The sequence below is a fragment of the Dipodomys merriami genome, unplaced genomic scaffold (genome assembly GCF_024711535.1).
Source record: "Dipodomys merriami isolate MVZ:Mamm:240054 unplaced genomic scaffold, mDipMer1.0.p SCAF_371, whole genome shotgun sequence".
NCBI classification, from domain to species: domain Eukaryota; kingdom Metazoa; phylum Chordata; class Mammalia; order Rodentia; family Heteromyidae; genus Dipodomys; species Dipodomys merriami.
The window spans coordinates 839,746-854,791 of NW_027205282.1; the positions used below are offsets into that span (position 1 = coordinate 839,746).

The 15,046-nt window shown below is 33.7% G+C and overlaps 1 non-coding gene and 1 pseudogene across 1 annotated transcript; both read right to left on the bottom strand.

The window, feature by feature from the left end:
• Positions 1-1,512: 1,512 nt before the first annotated feature.
• Positions 1,513-1,619, bottom strand: LOC138804762 (U6 spliceosomal RNA). Its single transcript, XR_011365343.1, has one exon. It is a non-coding gene; the product is annotated as a U6 spliceosomal RNA (small nuclear RNA).
• A 3,940-nt stretch (positions 1,620-5,559) lies between these two features.
• Positions 5,560-5,656, bottom strand: LOC138804764 (U6 spliceosomal RNA; annotated as a pseudogene).
• Between the last annotated feature and the right edge of the window lie 9,390 nt (positions 5,657-15,046).

Genomic DNA, 15,046 nt, shown 5'->3' on the forward strand with positions numbered 1-15,046 from the left:
CTAGAGAGGAAAGGCCTAGCAAGATCATGAAGCACTGAGTTAAAACTCTGAGCACACCTACATGCAGGCACGCGTGCGCGCACACACACACACACACACACACACACACACACAAATATCTTTGGTTCAGTCTTTTCCATTAATTTTTTTGTTTGTTTGTGTATGTGTGTGTGTGTGTGTGTGTGTGTGTGTGTGTGCCATCCCTGGGGTTTCTTATAAAGTATTGTAGCCTCCTCCTTTGTTTCCCCTTCCCATCCATTCCCAGCCTCCCCCTGGCCCCCCACCCAATACTCCCCCCCATTAATTTCTTTGTTAACAATATTATATGCGTAAAATAAAATAAACTCTTCCATCTCAGAACATTTTTTAATGTTTTTTATTGTAAAAATACTGTATAGCGGGGTTAAAGTTACATGAGCAAGGTTATGAGTGCATTTCTTATCAAGCACTGTTGCCTCCTCCTTTGTTTTTCCCCCACCATCCCTTCCCCTCCACCTCCACAAGTACACTTCTCATCCCCATACCCCCACACTCCCCAACATATTGTCTTGTGCATCTCATTGTTACAATGGCTCAACTTTTATATCTATTTAAGCATTTTGATTTTTCCCTTTCCTTTCCCAAATTAGAGAAGTGTATTTACAGGATGTAGGTGCACCAACATCAAATCCAGTGAAAACAAGGGTTATACTGTGGGGGAGGACCATAAAAAAAAACAAAAAAAAATCACATCGTACATTATAAATATGTTAGAAACAACAGTAAGAAAGAATTAAAAAATCACTTCTATCCTTATCTTGGGGTTCATTTAGCTTAACATCATCTTATCTAGTAATATGCATATAGCTTTTGATCTTTTCTGCTTATCCCAGTTTTCTGCTTATATTATTTATTGCAAGTAAGGGATACCTTGGGACCTATGTTTCTTTGGACTTGGCTTACTTCAGTAAATATAATTTTTTCCAAGACTTTCCATTCCCTAACTAATTGGGCGATGCCATTCTTTCTGATGGAGGCATAGAATTCCAATATATATATATACATATATGTATATATATATATGTATATATACACATTCCAATTTATATTTATGTATATAAATATACATATATAAATATATGTATATACATATATACAAATATATATATGTATGTGTAGATAGATAGAAACATACATACATACATATATACATACACACACACACACATACACACACAAAAAAAATTTTCTTGATGCATTCATTTACTGAGGGGCATCGTGGTTGGTTCCATATCTTAGCTATGGTAAACAATTCTGCAATAAACAAAGCTGTGCTGGTAGTTATAGTATGATCTTGTTTGATCATTTGGGTGAATGCCCAAAAGTGGGATTGCTGGGTCATCAGGGAGCTCTATGTGGAATCTTTTGAGGAACCGCCATACTTCTTTCCAAGTGGTTGTACAAGTTTTCACTCCCACCAAGAATGGAGTAGGGTTCCCTTCTGTCCACATCCCCTCCAGGATCTGTTGTTGTAAAAATGTGGAAATCTTCATCAATTTGCATGTCATCCTTGCGTAGGGGTCATGCTAATCTTCTCTGTATTTTTCCAATTTTAGTGTATGTGATGCCAAACTGAGCACAGAACATTTTGGAATTGATTTTCCTAAACTAGATAATTCAACAAAAAATAAGTTAAAAAGACTTGTCGTGAAATTTTAGAACCATATATTTCTTAAGCAAGCACACATTTAAGAATAAAGTCAAGTGAGATATGTCAAAAACAAAATAATTCCAGATATTTGTTGTTCAAGAGATATGTAAGAGTAGAAATTAATTATTCTATACATGGCACCTGTCATAATGAGCACTATAGCAAGTGCTAAGGTTTGTTAAAAGTTTTATTGTTTTAAATATGATTAATACTGGGAATTTGCTTATATATGCCAAAATTAAGACTGTTTGGCAGGTCATAAAACTTTTCCATAAAGTATTTAAGATTTATGGTAGCAGACATATACTACTAAGTATGTACATTTCAGAGTTTTTAGAAACTTTACTATGAGAAGTTGCAAAGTCTGTGTAAAAAAACAGTGAAGAGTTAAGATTTTAACTACACAGTTTCTGTTAAAACTTGAGGCCTTCCTTTACATGTTAGTGAGGAACAAATATGATATAAGCCATATACAAATGATAAGATGAGCCATAAATTAAGAGTAACCTTAGTGGGTAACCTTAAAGGCTACTCGTAGCCTACAAAACTCTTGTGAACATCATAATCTTAGCCAGTTTTAAATGTACAGGAATATGAGTAAATAGTAAAATCTAATATGTAGAACATTTCAAAAACTGGAAACACTGGTGTTTGGTTTTTATTTTATTAACCATTAATATTTAATCATTAGTTTTCTTTATTTGTAGCATTGTTTTCCTTTTTGTAATAGAATACAACTTTTCGTAACTCATCATCAGGAGGTACTTTGAGAATGTTACTGGGATGTCCACACCATTTTTTATAGGTGCATGTGAATGTACAAAGAGAAAAATTAAGAACAAAATATTGATTTAAAATTTTCTCAAGTAGAAATCTCAATCAGAAGTGTTGATAAATGTCTATACCTAAAATCTTAGTCATAGGCTGAAGCAGTGTCTTTAAAGAATTGAGGATACAAATGTGAGAGCTGTGTTTTGTTTAGGTTTTTGGTTTGGTTTTTGTTTTTGTGGGGCTTGAACTCTGGAGCCTGAGTGCTGTCCCTCAGCTTTTCAGCTCAAAGATGGTGCTACCACTTGAGCCACTGAACCACTTTTGTCTTTTTCTTCTTATATGGTGCTGAGGAATCAAACCCAGGACCTCATGCATGCAAGACAAACATTCTCCCACTGAGCCACCTTCCCAGCTCCTGAAAGACTGTTTTTAAGAAATCATCTAAACAACATTTGCTTTCTGGTTTGGGTTATATAATGAAATATATGAATATATTTTAATATTTTTGTCATTTTCATACTTCTTTTTATTGTGAAAATACTGTACAGAGGAGTAACAATTACATGGGTAAGATATAATGAGCACATTTCTTATCAAGAATTGTAGCCTCCTCCTTTGTTTCCCCTTCCCATTCCTTCGTATCCTCCCCACCGTCTCCCCAACCAAAGTTGTAAAGTTCTTTTTTCGACATAAAGACTTGTACATCTCATTGTTGAAATGGGTCTTCCTGTATCTCTGTTTTAACGATTTGTTTTTTCCCATCCCCTCCACATACACCAACTTCATATATAGTGAAACCAGGGGTTATACCATGGGGGAGGGACATACAAAGCAATAAAGACATAATTTTATAAATATGTTAGAATCAATCACATGAAAGATCTCTCTCTCTCTTTTTGTCAGGCGTGGGGCTTGAGCTCTAGGCCTGGCAGCTGTCCCTGAGCAATTCAGCTCAAGGCTCATGCTCTACCACTTGAGCCATAGCTCCACATGTAGTTTTCTGGTGGTTTTTTTTTTAAATTGTTATTAAGTGATTACAAAATTTCCCAATTTTCACGGTATTTTGGGATGAAGATGCTCAATTAAAGTCACAAACTCATTCTAACTTTCCTGGAGGAAATTGTTTGTAACATATAATGGTGTACACATATACACCATACATGTCATCAGCAGCATGGGGTTATTTAATAGTGGTTCGACCAGAGGAGTGGAAGTTCTTTGTTTCTTGGTTTCTTATGTCCTTCTGTGTGGGTGATCTGCAGGCAGCCCCTTTGTCTCTGGGACTCCAGCAGCCCCTGCTGGGCCTGCTCACCACCAGTAAGCATTGGGGGAGGAGTCTTCGCACTTCTCTGTTCTGAAATTCTTTTTCTCTCTTTCTTTTTTGTTATTTTCCACCTCCTGTATTTCTATGGGTGTTCATCTTTTTGTTTTTGTGGGTCTCTTGGGGAGATTAAGCTTAGGAACTCGAACTCTCTTTTTGGTTGGGGAGAGCTGTGGCGTTTCCCTACTGCCCCGTTGCCATCTTTGTCCCCCCTCCCATTTTCATACTTCTAAATTTATACTAACTTCAGCCACTTTATCCTTTTCTAAGTCATGAAATAGCTCTGAGAATTTGCTTCTGTGAAGATTGTTTTTGCACTTATTTCTTCTGCTCTCTATCCATTCCCTACTCTCCAGTTAGAATAATTTAAAATAGTAAAAATGGAAAAAGAGAAAAAAATCATGGTGAAAAAACAGGTGTAGAAAATGTAGATTTTTCTGACTACTTCAACCAATGTGAACTATTGGGGAAATCATTTACACCTCATTCCCACTGGTACTCAAAGTCTCTAGTTAGGCAATTCTGATGAAGACAAGGAACTAGATGAAAAAGTGAGAAATGGTATCATTTGCTAGAAAAAAATGAAGAAGTATCCAAGCAAATTTCTTCATTGGGCTGTTGAAAATAATCGGCTTACTTCAGTGCAGAGACTACTTTCCAAAAAGGCCACTCATGTGAAAACTAGGGATGATGATGAGTATAGCTCTCTTCATCAGGAAGCCTACAGTGGACACTTAGACATTGTCCATGAGTTGTTAGCTCAAGGCAGATATTCATGCAATAACTGTGAATGGCTTGACAACCCTGCATAGTGCTTATATGTGGAATAATACCAGAGTGGCTTCTTTCTTTCTTCATCATGATGCAGATACCAATGCCCAAACTAAAGAACTCTTGACAAACTTGCATCTTGCTGCTGGGAATAGAAATAACAAAGGTACGCGGGATCTCCTTCTATTGAAATATTATATCACACCAGGTCAAGAACAACTTGGAAGAAGCTGCATTTGATATTGCCAAAAGGATAAGTATGTATCACTACCTCTTTGAAGTTGTGGAAGGCTGCAAAAATTTTTCTCCTAAGTCATGATGGTTGGGTTAAGTTTCTTAAATATCAAAAATGCCAATCCATCTTTGTGTCCGTACAAAAAGTTTTCACAATAAAAGCCACATTAATATCTTACTTTAAATATTCATGGATTCCATGCTATTCTTCCAAGTGAATTGCCGGACTTTGATGTCAAAATGTATTCAAGATTTGTTTGTATACATCAATAATGATTTCTGCAGAGTTTGTGATTTTTATAATCAGAAATAACTTTAACTTATCTGTTGAAATGAGTAATGCAGAAACTAAAGATATTTCTATTGCTTGTCTGAAAAAGGATATTTTAAGATAATCTGTATTCTGTTTGTATAATATCCATAATCTATTTCATCCTTCCTAGATATAATACTTTTAATTCTACATTGTTTCATAATATATAGGTTCATTAATAAATGTGTCATTTCAGATAGCATTCCATATAGAAACAGTTTAAGATTCCTTTTTGTCCCATAGGTCCTTATAGTATTTTATTTCTTTGGGATAAAATAAAAATGTTATCTAATTTCAAAAGTTTTGTAAAGGTTATGCTATGTAAAGGCCTTTCTAAGGTGATGATTTAATACACTGATGTCAAACTAACTTTCAATTCAATGAATTACATGTATTGTTACAACTGTATTTTTGTAATCAATTTTTAATAACTTTTTCATTTCTTGCATCTGAAGAATGAAAAATATGGAATACTACACAAATTTTCATATCATCCTTGTGCAAGTGCCATGTTAATCTTTGTATTGTAATTTGGATAGACGTGCTGTTGAAGCATGTAGTATCCTCTAAATTTAAGTAGCTAATGATGCAATCTTTATACAGGCATGTATCCTTGGTTGACTATTTGTAACTAGGAAACCTTATTGTTCCTAAAAATGCTATTGATATTACTTCTCTAAAATTCTGTGTATATTGGAAAAAAACTTACACTGTTTGGTCGATTGCTCACATTTGCAATTTTTTTTGTCAATGAGTATTTTAAGTCTTTTTCATTTTAGATTTCATCATACTTTGAAGAATTTAAAGCAAGGTCCAAAGGGGATAGCTTTTCAAGTACTTATTTATCAGCTGAGTTAGCTTTGTGGAACTAATGCATTCAAAGTAAGCCTTGCTTAAGAGCTACTTCTAAATTTCTGCAGCCTAAAAATTCCTAAATGAGATCTTATTGGCACAACTGTCTACCTGACCCTCTACCTTTCTTCCATTTAGGAACAGACGAACCAGAATATCTTACCCTGAAAGCATAGATTTTCTTACTGGAACAAAACTAATCTTAATTACAAGTTCCTGTCTCTAGAGTCAGGAACAGTTCAGATAGAAATGTTTAGACTAGAAGGTATTTTATCAAAATATAATTGGTTATTATACCTAATATTTCAAAAGTATCTAAAGCCAAGAAGGTGAAAAAATTGTTCATATGCATGATTAACTAATGTCCTGGCCCGTCTACCATCCAACCAGGCAGGAATTTACATTACTGCCTTTCTATCACCAAATATTTTCAGATTTACAAGAGAAGTCTATATGTCTCTCCTCGATATTACGCCTTAAATTGTTAATGTTTTAATCAAAGTGTTTCCTCTTGCCACTAGGCTGTAAATCTTCAAATGGTAAAGCTTTAGGTCCAACTGTTCCAAACACTGAGGTAGAGATAATGAAATAATACTTTAAATACTTTAAATAATTTGATACTCTAACCACAACAGAAGATTGCAAAACGTGTTCCTTTTTCTTGTATATAGTTATACATTTTATATTTATATGTGCTGATATTTTAGTTCACACAGTGAAACTTACTAGAATTAATTGATAATTTGACAAATAAATAGATATTTATTCCAATAAATAGTATTGGAATATAAATAATTAGGTTTAGAATACATATTAGAAATAAAAATATGAATGCAATATCTTTGGTATAAACTTGTGATACATTCTAAGTGTTCTTGGTCTTCTGAATTCACATTGCCAAAAAAATAGTTTTCCTCTAATCTATTAGGGATTTTAAGCTGCTACTCTGTTTATTGTTTTAACTCACTGGTCCCAAACTGATTTTCTCCATCTTTCTGAAGCATTACTAATGATTATACCCGAATTTTGCAGATATGATGTCTAAAAGCTATTATTCTTCTGAAGGACACACATGTCCTAGGATCCCAGGTCTCAGTTATCCGCATCATCAAGTAACAAGGGCAAGACTTCTCATCTAGGCCCATGCAACATGCCAACAAAGTAATTGAAAATCCATCTCAATTCCTGACAACACTGGAATTAGCAGTAAGCAATTGTGAAATGTAAGGCAACTTAATATGAAATATGAGATCACAAAATCTGAAAGAAAGTACAGTAATTCAAACTTACAATTTACAAATGACCAGCCCATATGAGTGAACAAGATCACAAATGTCACAAAATTATTTTTAATACCCCTCTCCTAATGATTACTGAAAGATTTCAGTCCAGTATAAGTAGGCCAAAAAAATTGTTCTGGGAACGATAGATCCATAATTGGTCTACCAAGGCTGGGAAAACTTGACTTACAGGTCAATTGTAATTTTTAAAAAAAACATTAATTGAGAAGATCCTTAATGCTTCAAACTACTGGTACTACAGTAAATCTTGGTTCTGTAGTGTAAAAATGCTATCATTCTCAAGCCAATGATAATCTACATTTAATCTCCTGAAAATATATTCTTTTTCAAAACTTTATAAAATCACATTCACCAAAATAACATTTGACATGTAGTTGATAATAAGTGACATTGCAAGTTTTACAAATGTAGGGAGCAAGTTACAATAGAGTTGAATTATTTACCTAGCACTAATGCCAAACACGTTCAACCATTCATTAAAGTGTAGAAATAGTCCCCCCCCACCATTTGTTTTGTTCAGTAGCTGCCTTCCAGAAATGTGTTTAATAGATCAACCTCCCATAATTCAAACTCAAACACTAGCTAATAAAGTAAATTTCATCATTTAATAAGGTACATTTTAAAAAGTCACAAATAGTTGTCTTATCATATGTTGTTTTATGTTTTCCCTATCTGTCTAACATAGTATGAAATAAGACTTTAAATCTTGAATATGGGTACTCATCAGAGATGTGACAAATATAAAATCTGTCTTCTATTTCTATCATATTCCTCTATAGTAGTAAATTTTAGTTTTCTTCTTTTTCCAAAACCTATAGGTAGTAGAAAATATTATCCCATGTCAAATAAAATAATCACAAAACTTTGTACAAAGCCATTTATAAAAACTGGTAGCTAGGAATACATTCTTAGCCATTTTTAAACTTTCTTGTTGACTAAAGATTAATCTTCCAATTGAATGAGAATATTATCATGTCTAGGGGCTGCACATCTCCAGTCTGGCAAGTTGTTATTGCAGATGAATGAAATATGGAATTATAAGCTGATATACATTCAAGTATATGCAGGATTGAAGCTCCATGGAATGTATATAAACCTTTCAAAGTATTAACAGATAGTTTAACAGAATGACTATCAGGAAGTTGAAACCAGAAAGGAATAATAGTAAAAACATAGAATGAATGAAAATGGAACAAGGGGCAAGTACAGCTAGAATACTCAATGTACACATGTGACAAAAAAGTGGTAAATCTGAAATAAATCTTGGAGAAGGGGTTGGTTGAGAATGATAGAAGGAGTCACTCTGACCCAGGAGCATTGGACAATTAGATAGACATATTTATTGTAATATACTTGCACAACATTTTGAAATTCAGTTAAAAACATAACAAAAAACAAAAACACACAAAAATCACAAGCAAACAGCAACCTCTAGAGAGGATAAATATGACCTCTCAAAATTTTAAATATTCAATGAAGGGTAGTCTTGGGAAAAGCAAACAAAACTGTTCAAAGAGGGAAGTTTTGGGTAGCAGACAATTTTGAACAGATTTAAATAGATTGTCTAAGGTTATAAATCACCTGCATCTGCTGCAAATATTTTCTTCTGTGAGTTCTCTTTCACTGCACTGGATACTCCAGTCCTAAGCCACACTTGTTAGCTTGTGAAGATAGATTGGGAGAAACGGATCAAGAACCCATTACTCTACTGGAGAGAAAAAAATCCTCTATATTTTCTCTCATCTCTCTTCACTACTCTTTCGTCATTCTTTTAAGTCAAGTGATTTTGAATTATATCTTTCCTTTTTGTTCTGGCAAAGTAATTAGTCAAACTAATTCACTAAATATTTACCATTTTTTTCTATCATGCTGTTATCTTGTCCAAGAGAGTGCATTAAACTTCACCCTAGCATTTGGTTGCCACGAAAACCCAACATCTATATTAATGAGGACAAACTCTAATGTAAAACTTTGTCTCTGAAAATACAGTCCAAGAAGCTGTGATCACAAATATTTAGCTAAACTTTTTCTTTTACCGTGAAAGTCTTTTTGTATTTAAAGTGCCCACAAAAATAAGGACTCTACCATTTTTGATTCAATAACTTCTAACCTAAAAGATATATTTTGCTAACAAGATGCTTCGAGGAAACCGAAGAATACTCCACTTTTATCTTCTCTCTTAAGACTTTCCTTAGACTTGGAAAAAATTATGTTAAATGAAGTAAGCCAAGCCCAAAGAAACGTAGGTCCCATGGTTTCCCTTATTTTCAATACTTAGTATGTGTATGAGTCAAGCAGAAAAGGTAAGATAAGGAGATGTTAGGAAAAGGAACCCTAAGATATGTATTTAAATGTTTTTTTTTCTTTCATGCATTTGTTTCTAATGCATTTATATGATTATTTCTTTGTTGCTTTGTATGTCCCTCCCCCCTGCTTTCACTCTATTTGATGTCGGTATAATTTGTGGAGGGAAAGTGGAAAAACACGTCGTTTAAATAAGGATACAGGTGGACCATTGCAAAAATGAGAAGTACAAGTTGTCATGTCGAAAACGAACTTTACAACTTTGTTGGGAGGTTAGGGGTGGGGGGAGGCTTGGGTGAGGGGGGAGTCTGGGAAGGGATGGGAAGGAGAAACAAAGGAGGAAGCCACAATGGTTGATAAGAAATGTACTCATTATCTTGCCCATGTAATTGTATCCCCTCTGTACAGTTTTTTTCACAATAAAAAAAAGACTCTCCTTAGATACCATATGAGGAACAGTGAAGTTATCCTTTGTAAAATTATTTCAATAGATTATTTTTCTCTCGGTCTTGCATTTGCTCAACAAGATGTATGGAGAAGAATAGAGTTAAATCATCCATACTTTGTGACAGTGTCTGTTACAATGGACAATAATTCTTTGTCCTACTTCTATGTTCTCCTCTTAGCTCTTGCTTGATTTCCAATTAATCACAGCTTCTTGGCTTCAAGTCTAGTGAAGCTGAAGGACTATAAGGCATCCCCCACTGCTCCATCATCATGGTTTTTCTTTTTAAACTCTTTTATTTGGGTGTGGAATTTATTTTCATGTCTTCACTCAATCTGTTCTGCATTGTAGTGAGCCAAATAGGCTCTTTAAAATCACTTTAGGTAGCAAAAATATTAACACAATCTATTTCAAAAAGTTTTGGAATCCCTCTACTGCTGAAATCAATACGCTTAGCCAGGGCTTCTAAGAATGTGTTTTCTTATTTGCTCAATTATTCTCTGATCCCAAAACTTTTTGGCTAATGTAATAAGAGAAGTCTTCAATATGTCATGTTAATAAGGATATTATATTTTGTGAGCTACTTAGAAATGAGAAATCATTGGTTTAAGATATCCAATCAGATTTTTTTTTCTGTGTTTCAGTGCTTCACATGCAAAGACATTGTGGAAAGTATTATAAACAGAAATGTGTATACCCAATACCTGCTTTCATTGTGGAGGGCACTTTCTCCCTAAATATTTTGACCCAAATTATCTTTTTCAGAGAATTACTGTTTGGTAATTAAAGTTCAATTCATAAATTTTGATGCCTTTTTAAAAAGAAATTTGAATTTAAATTCCAGTACAACATTGTTTCACAGTGAGAATATGTTTCCTGGGTAAGGACAATTCTCAAGGGAACCTACAGGATTTACAGCAATGTTTGTGAGGTTTGTTTCTGTACTGTGAAAATGAGCCATCTTCACCCACATTGCTCCCTCTCAGCTTAGTCTCTATGGATTTCTTTGCATGAAACTCTATTTTCCCAGTCAATTTTAAATTTTCTTTATAGGCAAAGTTGTTAAAAAGTTTGAACATTTAAAATTTACCTGTCAGAATTTTTTAACTTTTTTGAAATTCCTTTATCAGAATTGCGAATTCACCAATCCTAATTCCACCTTTACCATCAAAAACACTTATATTGTTGTCATGATAAAGTGTCCGTGAAAATATTATTTTCCAGTGGTTTTGTAATGCATATATATGTTCATATAAGCTGATGCTGAGCAAAAAGAACTCCAAGATATGGAAACAGATATTTATTTGCAGTTGTTGTTTTTAATGTACTATGTGATTTCTATTTTCTTTGGGGTTTTTCCTTATGGTTTACCCCCTGCTGTATTTGATTTTGATACCCTGTGTATTGTCTATACTTTTACCTTAATTAGGGAAGGGAAGATGAACAACAAAATGGCGAGACAAAGGACAAAGTGCAAACCAATGCAATAGAAAAACTCACAAGACAATATGTTGGAAATGTACATTACAACTAGTGAGGGGTTTGGGGGTGAAAGAAAACTGTGAAAAAATGAGAGAGGGGTAACTATTTTGAAAAGTGATGTATTCACTACCTTACAATTACTGTAACCCCACTGTACATCACTTTGACAATAAAATTAAATTTAAAAAATAAGCTGCATACAATATAATTTCACTGTATTGGTATAGTAAATATTATTCTTTGTGTAGTAACTTTTTAAAAAACTATACTATTTGGCATCTAATTTGAATTAATTACCCCTTTTTAATCAGAGGACCATCAACTTGAATCCAACTAGACAATATTTTCACAATATACTTGCCAATATTTTGAAAAAAGAATAAATTTAGTACTTTCTCATACCAAAACCAAAATCATTGTAATTCTATAGAAACCCATAACTTTTAAAAGAAAATACATTGCTAAGAGGAGAGAATATATGTGTTCTTCAAAATTCCTATGACTGATAACTACTCATTTTCAAATTCTGAACTTTCCATATTTGTTTGCATGTTATGAAATTCTGCAATAGATTCAATTTCCAATGGGATGTTACAGATTGAGAAGTCAACAGAAAAATAGCCACATTCTGGTAGAGGATAAAACTATAAACCATCTGTAATAATTAATTCTTCAAGAGTAAGCAATTGTTTATCAAAGTAAGCTATTATTTCTATGACCATCAATCCCAAGATTTACGCCATAAAGTCATCCTAGCCCAACAGTTTCCACCATGTAGGGTGTACCTCAAAATTCCCTTAATTCACATCACGAATAGCTTATCTCTATTGTGAAAAAATACTACACCTCTGCTAATGTGATGCCCTCCGTGTTCTGGAAAGACCACCACAATAAACTGTGCTGTATCATTTTTCCACCAGTAGTATTCTTGAGATCAAAATACTTGCAAATATTATTTATATTTATACTTTTTTAACTATCATAGATATTTGGGATGCTAAGATCGGAAGAGTACAGTTCAAAGCCCACCCAGGCAGGAATGTTCCCTAGATTATTATATCCAATAAACTTCCCAGAAAAAACCAGACATAAGTGGCACTGAAATTGAAGTGGAAGGGCAGGAGCCTTGAGCATAAATAGGCTCAGAGTTCAAGCCCTAGGACAAACCAATAAAACAAAAACAAAAACAAACTCCAAACCTAAGCATTTTTTCTCATTGTACACAAAGGTACCTAATTAAGGAAATTGCTTCCTCTGTTACATGCAGGTAGGAAAGAAGATGTCACACAATTATTCTCTTTATAGCATGTTATACCACAGCCTCAAAAATTGCTGTCTTTCTAAATTTATAAATTTATATAATCTATTTGTTGGCAACTCTGTCTATATTATTCACATTATCATTTCATACATGAACTGTTAGAATTATCTATTAAATAAGTTCTAATTAAAACTCACTTGAAAGAATATTCTAGGCAAATATAATGCAAGAATCATTTGTGAATTTGTAAATTAAACCCTCTATTAAAAAGAATTTTGTAGTATCCTATAGAATATTAAATTAAAAACATTTAATTTAAAACTAAATTCTAATTTAGCAAGATCTACAAAGTCCTACATTAGTCGAACTTTCCTTTTTGTCTGGGCTTAAGCTTTTGTAATCCTTCATTAATTCTTTGGAATCCAACAGAATTATGATAAGTTTGGATGGGAATTTTGCATGGGAATAATGAGCCATTTTGCATCTAGTTTTGTAAAGAAGACAGCATTTAAAACACAACTGAGGATTATATATGAGTTGCATTGCAATAGGAAACTTGACTTCTCAAATCATAGTGACAAAATTAGCCCAAACTTCCAACTGTACACTCCTTTCTTGTTTTGTTAGTTTTATTAAGACAAAATTATCTTACCTGGTCCACGGAAGGTATCACTATGTAATTCCACTCTCTAATATCCTGTCTTAGTCTAAGTGCTAGAATTCTAGGCTTGTATCACACTGCCTTGACATAGTTTCTTGGTTTATTTAATCTAGATACAGACTAGCAATTCTGAACTTCTCCAGTGATACTATCCACTAGACTTCTCAGATTGTTCATGTACTATTTTCAAAGATGTTCTAACATTTAACACAGGATACGAACATTTTCAAATGCACCTGCCGGGTCTCTGATTCATTCCTCCATGGATCTGAACCCCTTAATAATGATTACTTGACTCTCTTACTATTTCTGGTCCCAACCTAGAAAATATTCTCAAACTTTTTTGAAGAAAGTTCACTTGAAGACTTTCTAATTTTAAAAATTATCACTTGATTCTAGTCTTACTCAGGACATATTTTCTATTGTTTTCTAACTTTTCTACATACTCTGAGAGTTGCTTCATTTGTGTATTTATGTGTGCATATATAAGTGCCTCTGTGTGTATGTGTATGTTAATATGTATGTATGCAAAAGCCTCAAGCTCTTATTCATCATTCTTGCTCATGACTCATATTCCATCACCTAAGCCATTCTTCCAATCCAGATTTTGCCTGGTTAATTATAGATAGTGTCTCAAAAACTGTTCTGTCCAGGCTGGATGTAAACTGAACTTCCCAGACTCTTTTACATTGTTAGGTTTTATTTATCCCGTAGAATCAACTTTAAACTACAAACATTTTTTGAATGTAAAGTCTATACTGTAGCCCAGACTTTTAACTCAAAAATTCATATAAAGATAGATGAATATACACATTACATATGCTGAGTGTACACGGTTAGTAATGTGATCCTAAGCTGGGTGGTGGTGAGATCTGAGGACTGGGGTTCAAAGCCAGCCCAGGTAGGAAAGTCCCCGAGACTCTTTTCTCCAATTAACTGCAAGAAAACTGGAAGAAGACTGTGGCTCAAGTGGTAGAGCATTAGCCTTGAGCGGAATAGCAGAGGGACAGTGCCCAGGCCCAGAGTTCAATTACCAAGACCACCACCAACAAAAAAAATATATAAGTAAAGGATAGAAAAAGAAATGTCATCTTAGCCACCAGTTCATTGCTAGTAAAATCCCTGCTCTCTCAAGATGGACTTTTTTTTCCAGTTAAGTCCATACTCTTATATCTGACTTGCATTGGATGCAGAATTATACTTCCATTCTTCTTTCTACAAAGTTGCTTTATTAGCAAGCATGATTTAGAAAAGTAGTGCCCTCATAATTCGTGTGCCACCTGAGAGTAATGTTTTCTCTATATCACTCCCATAAATCGAAATACTGGACTTGGCTTTATTGTTTCAATGTTGTCTTATTTGTAGAGTCTTTTATAGTATACTGACCCCTTATACTTAAACACAGAACTTCTCTTTTTCCTATTATTGCTCTTGTTTCCCTTACTGTTAATGCATGTACACCTGGCAAATAATGCGCAACATATACACTCACAAAAAGAATGATTTGAGAACCTTCTTCCCATTTAAAATTCGCCTTAATTTACAGAGAACTTACAAAGTTTGAACTCAATGTACTCATTGATAATGTATTTATATGCAACATAAATTTCATATTTTCTCTTTATTAAGTTGTCTCTGAA